The 9622-nt window shown below is 48.8% G+C and overlaps 1 protein-coding gene across 3 annotated transcripts in view; it reads right to left on the bottom strand.

The window, feature by feature from the left end:
• LOC147126296 (peroxisomal succinyl-coenzyme A thioesterase-like) overlaps nucleotides 1-9622 on the bottom strand; it is an 85100-nt gene that overhangs the window by 8990 nt on the left and 66488 nt on the right. For all 3 annotated transcript variants that reach the window (XM_086022879.1, XM_086022877.1, XM_086022878.1), the window contains 2 exons: nucleotides 8280-8357; nucleotides 6475-8203 (listed from right to left, as the gene is read on the bottom strand). The gene's annotated coding sequence lies outside the window, so the exon portion shown is untranslated. The remainder of the gene's footprint in view (nucleotides 1-6474; nucleotides 8204-8279; nucleotides 8358-9622) is intronic.

Here is a 9622-nt window from a genome sequence, read left to right on the forward strand (position 1 = left end):
TTGAAGAGGTAAAAAAACCTTGAATATCAAGCAATTGTCAGTTTTTGCACCGAAACGAATCCTAAATGCAAAGTGAGCTGTGTTTTGTTTTCTCAAGCTTGTGAATTATTGACCAAGTCATCGGATGGCACGGTGTGCGGCGCTGGCCGGCGGATGAAGTTTCACGCCGCGCCAAATATTCCTCGGCTGACTGAAAGCTGCAGAGGAAACTTCAATGGCGGCCGTGATTACATCTGGCTCGGTCCATTAGGCGACATCCTAGCTGGACCTTAGCCGCCATCGATCTGCAATGTGACATTTTAGTTGGCTGCAGGTGGCGCTGTGGAGGAGTGCTGCGTGACCTGAAAGGAGGTAAAAAGCTTGGCAAGAGGCCTTACGGTCATCGCCACCAAGCGCTCCTACATGGGAAGCCAAAACCAAAACACATCTGCCTTTATCAAGACGCTATCGAAACATTACACGCAATTAAAAAAAGAAAACAAAAAATCACTACACCAAAGCCTTACGTTACGGCATCAAGCTCCATTTGCAGGTGCTAACACAAAAAACACTTGAATAATGAAAGCAGAACTTGCTCACCAAATAGTCTTGAAACCAACCCTGTCAAATTTGAGATTTCCTGACAGCCGCAGGAAATCTCAAATTTGACTTCTCATCGAAGCAGCCAATCAGCAGGGCCGTAGCAGGAAGGCAATTAGACAATTACCTGCCACACACACACACACACACACACCCACCCACACACACACATACACAAACACGCGCACCCTCACAAAGAGATGATGTCTCACTCTCGGCGACAATCCGAAAACAGTGTGTGAGAGTTTGAGCGAGAGTGCGTGCGTGTGTGTGAGAGGGTGAGTGAGTGAGTCCACGTACAAACAAGTCTGAGTGGGTGAGTGTGTGTGTGTGTGTGTGTGTGAGCGCGTACGTGCCTGTGTGCGCCTTTTGGGTTTTTGTGTTGAATTTTGCAAAGTTTGAAAAAGGCCAAATGACGAACGGAGCCGCCATTTTGCCGCGGCCTCCATTTTGTTTCTTCGCGTCAACATAAGAACTCGAGCTCCCGCCTTTCATGTGGACGTCTCCGTGTTGTCACGGCAACGTACGTCTCCCGATAGCGAGGGAAGAAAATGGCTGCCACCTTCCTCTCCTGTTTCCTATCAATAGCATCGCCCCCCCCCACACCCACACCCCCCTCCCCCTTCCTCCGTGGCAATCCATCCCCTTCCCCATTTTTCCTCCTGGCTTATCTTTCCATTTGATCCGGTCCACTTTTCGGCCTCCTCTTTGCCTGTCGCTCATCGCGCCGTCGCCAGCCGGGCGCCTGCGCCGCAGAGGGAGCCCTCGGCAAGGGGGGAGGTCACCCATGATGCGGATGACATATGACATTTACAATATGGGGTTGTAATTTCGCGCGACTTTTGAGAGTCCAACATTCACAAATGATGCTAATGATGATGAGGATGACATCATCATGAAGGGACATCGCTGTATAAATAAAATTGTATTGTATTGTATACGCCGGAGATAAAGGCCGCCGCTGCGGCTTAAGTGCGAGTTAGCTCGGACGCTAGAAAACATGAAAATGGCGTGAGCTAGCCAGGATGGGGGAGTTGTGGCGGGCTTGTTGTTGTCGCGGCGAGGTAGATGGCGGTGGTGAGCGAGCGGGACAAGCACGGACGCTATCGGCCGCCGTTTGTTTGCACACCTCCCGCGGCCGCGTGCAAGGAGCCGTCTGAGGTGCTGGCCATCTCGTCACCTGACGCGCGGACAGATGCTACGGCCCGATAGCACCTCGGCGTCTACCGTTAATGCGCCACAAAAGTGCCACACACGCCAAATTTAATACTTGATCATTAGGGTGGGTGTGTGTACGTGTGTATTTGTGTGTGGGCTTTCGTGTGCGTTGATGTTTTTGTGTGTGCGCCCGCAGTCAACAGGAGGCCCCTCGCAGGTAGTTTGCGTGCGTCCACGCTAATCCACAGCAACGCAGTAGACGAGCGAAAACGGGATTAGCGTCGTGTGTGTGTGTTTGAAAGGGAGGCGACGGGGAAGCAGAAGGGGGGGTATCTCCCCCATCATCATCATCATCATCATCATCATCATCATCATCATCATCATCATCACGGCCTGCCTTAAGTGGAATAACGTGCACCTTCTGTCTAATTTGGACATTATTCAAGGCTGTCACGCCGCAATTATTTAGCGCTTATCTTCGGCGCACACAAGATGGCGCGTTTGTCACGCTGCCACACACACCCGCACACACGCACTTGTATAAATTCCATTGATGGGTGCGTGTGATAGGACCCCCCCCCCCCCCTTCAGTACTCCCCCCCTTCATTACAGCATTGATTACCTTGCTGGTCTTATCACGCCACACGCGGGCGTCGTATTGTTTGCCACGGGCCCGCCGAGATTGCATTGTTTGCGCACGCACGCACACACACTCTACTCCCGCGCATTCACGTGCTCAGTCATAAACACACACACACTCACGCAACATGCTTAGTCACTCATGGACACTCTCAGACACACACACACACGCAGCGAGTGAGTGAGTGAGTGCTTTGGAGAGGCGCTGAGGCCTTAAAGAAGTTTGCAGATGGCCGACGGGATAAAACGAGGCGACGCGAGGTCGGGAAAAGGACGACTTTTGATGTCGGGAGTTTTGTTTAGTCTGAGCGGGACGCGAGACGCCAAAAGACGCCTGCACCGCCGCCGCGCTCGCCCAAACACGGACGTCAGTCGGGCATCAACGCGCGGGAATTTGCTTCAACTCGCGTGAGGGACAAGTAACCTACGCACACGGAAAAATAGTTCCCAGCGGCTTTCAACACGCTACTCCTCACACACATTTCGCAAGCCGTTCGGAGCTCTGGGACAAAATGTAGACCCCCAAAAAACAAATAATACAAAAACAAGGGTGGCGGTTTTTGAGTAACATGTCAGCAAACGGCAAACAAGAACCAGCCATGGCAACGTTCTCCATGCTAATGCTAATTAGGAGATGCTAATATTGACAATAAGTTCATTTGACGGCTTGAATAACTCCCAAATTTGAAGATGGGAAGAGACCGAGGAAGACAAGTTAGTGGACAAAACGAACAAGTCAAGTTGTGAAAAAGGAGAGGAAAGGACAGGAAGACGCGGGCGTCGGGGGCGCCGCTGATGCCGTTAGCGGCCAAGGCGAGGGATTGCACGCTGGCAGAAAAGCCCGTTTGGGAAGCGGCGCTGCGGCCGCAATCTCCCCGGGCCAGTCCCTTCCCTTGCGTTGGCCATCACTTGAGCAAAAGTGGGACAAATCCCGCCCCCGCCGCTCGGCGACAAGCGCGTTGCGCCGGCATCGCCGTGTCCGAGTTTGCCTTCCGTTGAATTGTTGTGCGCTTCCCACGCCGGCCAATCAGATGAGCCGCAGGACGCCACGCAAACAACGACAACAACAACAACATTCCCACTCGCCGCATTCGCCGCCTGATGGCCAACGTGAAGACTTTCAAGCGCAGCCAGACGGCGCCCACACTTGCTCGTCCTCGCCAATTGTGATCGGCTCGCATGCGGAGGCCATCTTGTCATTGTTCTTGCTCCTCCTCATCCTCTTCGCCATCACGCTCATCTTCAGCCTTCTGCTCAACTTCACTTTTCTTCTTCAACACTCACGTCGGGTCGGCCAAAATGTAGTCCTCCTCCATCTTAAGCATCTTCATCCCCATTATTCCTCCTCATCATCATCATCCTCGTCTTCCATCCTCAGCATCCTCATCTACAGCACTGACTGCCTTGCCTTAAAGGGAAGTCCATTAGCTCAATGCTAACGCGTAATGTTAACGCCATAGCTGGGCTAACAAAAAACTAGCATGGTGAGCACAGCAACACTCACGAGAATACATTCTTTATCCTCAGGAAAGAACGACAAATATGACATTATTGAGACGTCCGCATGTACGGCAGATCTGCACGTCTGAATGCACCGGTAGGCGCCAAAGCAATACTTTTATATTAGACAGGGCACAGGTAAGTCACCAATTGAGGCAATTTGCGTATATTTTGGAGTAACACTGGATTCACTCACTAGGGCGCTAGTGGATTGCGAGTGATTCCCAACATGGCCTTCTTCTTCTTCTTCTTCTTGACACTTGTTTCAATCCCTTTTGTTCCAAAGGTTCTATATCTCACTTCCACCGCGCTCAGACAGCGTCCAAGCGGCCGGTCCAAACGCAGCGTGGGACCGTGAAGCGCTCCCGCAAACGGAGCGTGACCGCCGCCGTCTGACCGGACAAGATGGGACGGCATCTCTTTTTCGCCGCTACCCACGGGCCCCTGCCGAACAGCATCCGCCCCGCCCACACGCCCCGGCCCCCCTCCGGGAGAAGCGTTCCGGCGACGCGCCCGGGATTGGATCCCGGACACGGTGCCGGTTATCTGCTCCGGGCCAGGGAGTCCGGACGAGCGTGGGACGGGGGGGGATGGGGGGGCGCGGCGAAGATCCATTGTCTTGCCGTGTCACTTCCTGTTAGCCAACACGCTGTCTTGGCGCACACGAGACGGCGGCGTGTGGGCGGGCCGTCGCCACAGGCGCCCGGCGTTTCTATGGTGATGAGAAATCGCACATAGGCCGCACATGGCGAGGACCACCGACCGAGCGAGTGTGAGCGCCACTTCAAATCGCATTTGGGGCAGCGCCGCCAAGTGGTGAGACTTTTTTTTTTTTTTTTTACAGAACACCTACAGACAGTTATGGACATCCAAGGGTTGGTTTTGGATGTCCTTGGATCAATTTTACATTTCCATGGTTTGGTTTTGGAATACCTTGGGTACATTTTGGACCTGAGTCGGTTCTAGACCTCCTTGAGTAGGTTCTGGACTTCCAATGGATCAGTTTTGACTTCCGTGGGTAGTTTTCTATTACCATGGGAGAGTTTTGGACCTCCAAGTGTGGGTTTTGAACTTCCATAGGTTGGTTTGGACTTCCATGGATTGGTTTTGGATTAAGCTAGGTTAGTTTTGGACGACGGCTAGTTCTGCACCTCCGTTGGTTATTTTGGGACTTCCATGGGTTGGTTTTAGGATTTCCAGGGTGGGTTTTGGACTTCCATGGGTTGGGTTTAGATAACCCTGGGATAATTTAAGACTCGCCTCAGATCTGGTTCTCCAATGGTTGTTTTTGGACTTCCGAGGGTCGGTTTGGCACTTGAATGGATTGGCTTTGGACTACCCTGGGTTGATTTTAGACTTGAGTAATGCACCTCCACGTGAAGGGTTTGGACTTCTGTGGTTACATTTTCTACTTTCAAGAGCCGCTTTTGGACTCGAGTCTGTTCTGCACTTCACGGTTGGGTTTTGGACATCACCGGGTTGGTTAGCTACTCCCACATGTCACTTTTTGACTTGCATGAGTATGTTTCAGACTTGTCAGTCCCGCATCGCCATGAGTTCCGAATTTCCATAGGTCTTTTTTTTTTTTACTCCCACTGGTCAGATTTGGACTTCTGCATGTTAGTTTTGCTTTCTTAACCTTAGCTGAGATGTGGTAGTCTTATTATCCCCTTTTGCCCCCCCCCCCCTCAACTAACCCCGTTTTTTGTGCACCAAAAGCTGGCCGCCAGAGGAAGATAAGTGATTAGCATAAGAAACACTTGCTGTTGTCCCCGGGGGAGTGTCAGTCTAAGTGGGAGCGTATGTTGACATTTATCTGCATCTGCGGGTGGGGGTGGGGTGTGCGCGGGGGTACACAGAAGCGGGGCCAGTGGGAGGTGGGGGACGTGGGGGTTCTATTTGTCAGCTGTTTAACTTCAATTAGGGGAGAAGGCGGGGCGGGGGCGTCCTGGCCAACATTATTGGTTGGCACCCGTCAAAGCGGAGGACCCCGCTTGCTAAAGACGGAGTCCATCTGGGAAAACGGGATAATAAATGCCACAATTACAGCTACTACCAATAATAATAATATTACACACGTATATTATATGATGTACAGTAAATCTATCATAAATACAAATAAATCAATACCATATATATGGAATACATAATACAACAGATTCCCGTCCTTCCATTTTATTTTTCTTACTACTAATATTACTACAATATTCTTGTTCATTTATGTTCTTAGAAACGACTGCATTTAATGGGATTTTTTTTTCTTAAATTAGTGAAATAAAAGTTATTACAGAATTCCAAAAGCTTTTCATGATGGGAACTTTATGTAAATGCTCATTTTATTTGATGAGCATTTCCTCACTTTTACTTGTAGGATCTCGTAGCAACTTATTGATGGTCCAATTAATTAGTCAATTAGAAGTCGTATTTATTCATTTGTTTTGGTTTTCCGATTTAACTCACCGAATGGATACGGTTTACCAATCTACTGACTAGACACAAACTTTGCACGCTGAAATGAATTTTGGAATGATATATGAAATGTGGGCGTCCCCTATGTGGTGGGTGCAAGATTTGTTCAAAGCTGGACAGTTTACTCACAAGTTTACCGCCGTTCAGTAAAAAACAAACACCTTCCCCCGAATAAACAAAATGAGGAGGAGGGAAATAAAGTGAGCTGTCAATCACAGACGGCAGCAGCTTCTTCTGGGCGAGAGGTAACGGCCGCCGCAGAGACGCTTTTCTTCCCCCCACGTATTCGTCTTCTTCATGAAGGAACAAAGGAGAGTCGAATTAGAAAAAAATATATAGCTGGCATCAGATAAGGAGACAGGGAAGGGGTGGGGCTGTTGCTGGGAGCATTGGTGGGGGGGTGGGGGGGGGGGTTTCTGGGGGGTGATGAGGTGGCGGTGGGGGGGTGATGTGTGTATTCAACTCCGGGCTGACTCCTCTTATGCTAATACAGCCAATTTCCTCTTTTATTTCATTTCTGGAGCCCCAAATCTGCGATCTGCGATAAGGTTGCCGTGGCGACCGCCTGCTCCCCGGGCGGATGCGGGCAGCCGTGTGATGGAGATGTGGAAGGCGGCAAAGGCGGAGGAGGAGGAGGAGGATGAATAATTTAAAACTCCAGCAAGCTGCACAGATAAGAGACACACACACACACGCAGTGGAACGCACACACATCCATCTTCCTCTCCATGGTCTTGTGAGGCTTTTTCCCTCCAAAGCCAGCTGACCTTCACGGTCAAGGTCGCGGCGGCTAATTGAACCGGCGGTTCGAGGGTGGCCGGGATGATACGGCGCAAGCAAAACCTGCGGTGTGGCGTCAAAGGGTGAAAGGACACTTTTTTTTTTTTCCTTTTCTTTTGCACACCCCCATCTGCAATTCTGCTAGCGTGATGCTAATTTTGCTAACGTTACGATAAAACAACTTACAGTCAAAGCTCATGCTAAAGGGTAACTTACAGGTAACATTAGCATTTTTGATGTAGTAAATTGACAAACATTTACAGAGGAAGGCTTGCTATGCTTAAATAAAACCGGAGTAGGCTAGAAAGTTGAAGGGACAAACTTCCGCTCTACACCTCATGTTTAGCTAAGAGCTAACATTAGCATCCCGGTTTGGATAAAAGAAAAGACAGTCCAAAGGAGGGAATTTGCTAAGTTCAAGGTGGTCAGAAAGTGGCTGAAAAATGGAATGATTTAATCGCCATACAATAAAAACAAAAGACAAAACGACACTACCTACTAAATCCTAAACTAAACGACATTATTAGCAGCAACCAAATTATTTGATAACTACAATTCAAAGCCTACTCGGAGTAAATGGAAATGTCAACGTACCAAGCTCCATGATCCAAAACTAGACCCTAGAACTCGTGCTAACTGCTAAGCTAACACAAATGTTTCTGGTTCAAAGTCGCTAACTTTAAATCGAGTCAAAGGCGATTGAACCAAACGAAGTTGCAACCTACTCTACATACTAAATGGTAAAATGAGAATTTCTGGTTAAACAAAAGACATTCCCAAACGATGGAATTTTTCACGTCAAACGGTGAGACGGTTGCGACAGCAGCGCTTCCTTGTTGCAGGTGACGATAGAGGCCTGTCAGTCGTGGGGATTTACCTGCTTGAGCATTGTTGTTTGTCATCAGGTGGAAAACTATTTGGACTGTCCTGGCGGTCCACACAGTTTGTTTTACCTACGCCGGGGTCAAGTCCGGGTGAGGCCTTGAACCGCATTCCCCAAACAAGACGCGCAGGTCGCACGCACACGTCATCGCAAAGCGAGCGTGACGCCGCGGACACGTACGCGCGGGCACCATACCTATGAAAACACGCACAAACGCATGCAAAATCTCACAAACACACACCGGTCCAGATGTGCTACCGTGTGCCCTCACATTCGCCGTGTTTTGTCTGCCTGGCCCGTTCGTCGCCGCTGCACCTGCGCGCTCGGCCACACGGTGTCACTGCACCCCCTGAAGAGAGACAAAGAGGGACAGCCGCCACCAGGGCGGCCCAACGGGAGTCAACAGCCGCACACATGAGCAGATAGCAGCAGGAGATAATAGCAAAATATTGGCCCGGAGAAAGAATACAACACACCGATAACACGACACTATCGCCTTTTCATCCACATAGCGCCAGCGACACGACAACAAGAAGGAGGAGGGGAAGAAGAGGAAGGAGAAGAAGGAAAATGACAAGAAGAAGGAGGAAAAAGAAGAAGGAGGAGAGGAAGCCGAGCGAGCTCAAAAAAGATCCACAAGTTCTTACGGGAAAAGCTCGGCCAAACAAAATGAGCGCCAGGCACGCTTGAAGGAAGCTCTCCTCCAAAAGCACATGCTTGCTTGAAGATAATGATCACAAAATCATGCATCTCGATTAAGAAATAATAGTCATAATAATAATAATACATATAATAAATGGAATTTTTGCGGCATCCATCATGTACTCACTGACTAAGTCAGTCGCCCCACAGAAAAAAGCGTGGCGGCGCCTCCAAAAGCAGATGATCTCTTTAATTCAATTATTCCCAAATGATCCATCTCCATAAAGGAGAACGACTACTGCTAATAATAATACAAATAATAAGAATAAGAATAAGTGGAATATATTTGTGGCCTCAATCGGGGCCGACGCGATGGTGTTTAATTACTGAGGAGCTGGAACAAAAAAAAAAAAAAAAAACGTTTTGCATTGCGGGGCCTCAATTAAATGTGATGTTAATTAAATTGGATCTTGTTTTGTGCATGAATCAAGCGGCAATTTGAATGTAGTCAACACCACTTTTTGGATTTTCATTTGAATCTCGTCGCCATGCACGACTTTAATTTCATGCTTGTGATGAAGCTTTCGCATTTTATTTAGCTGACTTGCATTACTTCCTAATCTGACGCACACCCAAAACCCCCCGAAAGCCCCGCCTCTTTTTTCTCCCCCCCCCCGCAATCTGCGCATCAGGCGGCTGTGAAGCAGCCTCTGCTGCACACTTTTTATTTTATTTTCATATCAGCAAGTCAGCGCTTTCAAAAGCAGATATGACACCAGCAGATTAGACTTCTTGGATTCAAAACGAGCACAAAATTACAAGACAAAATCAATAACATCACAAAAATGCAGAAAAAGAGAACTGCATTCTATTCATATGAAGATTTCACAATATTTTCTGTTGATAACAACAATAATTGTTCATTTTTTTCCTGACTTTCTTCATGATTTTATTTCCATAAAATGACTATTG

The sequence above is a fragment of the Filicampus tigris genome, chromosome 22 (genome assembly GCF_054856515.1).
Source record: "Filicampus tigris isolate MCC_2025a chromosome 22, RoL_Ftig_1.0, whole genome shotgun sequence".
In the NCBI taxonomy this organism is placed as follows: Eukaryota; Metazoa; Chordata; class Actinopteri; order Syngnathiformes; family Syngnathidae; genus Filicampus; species Filicampus tigris.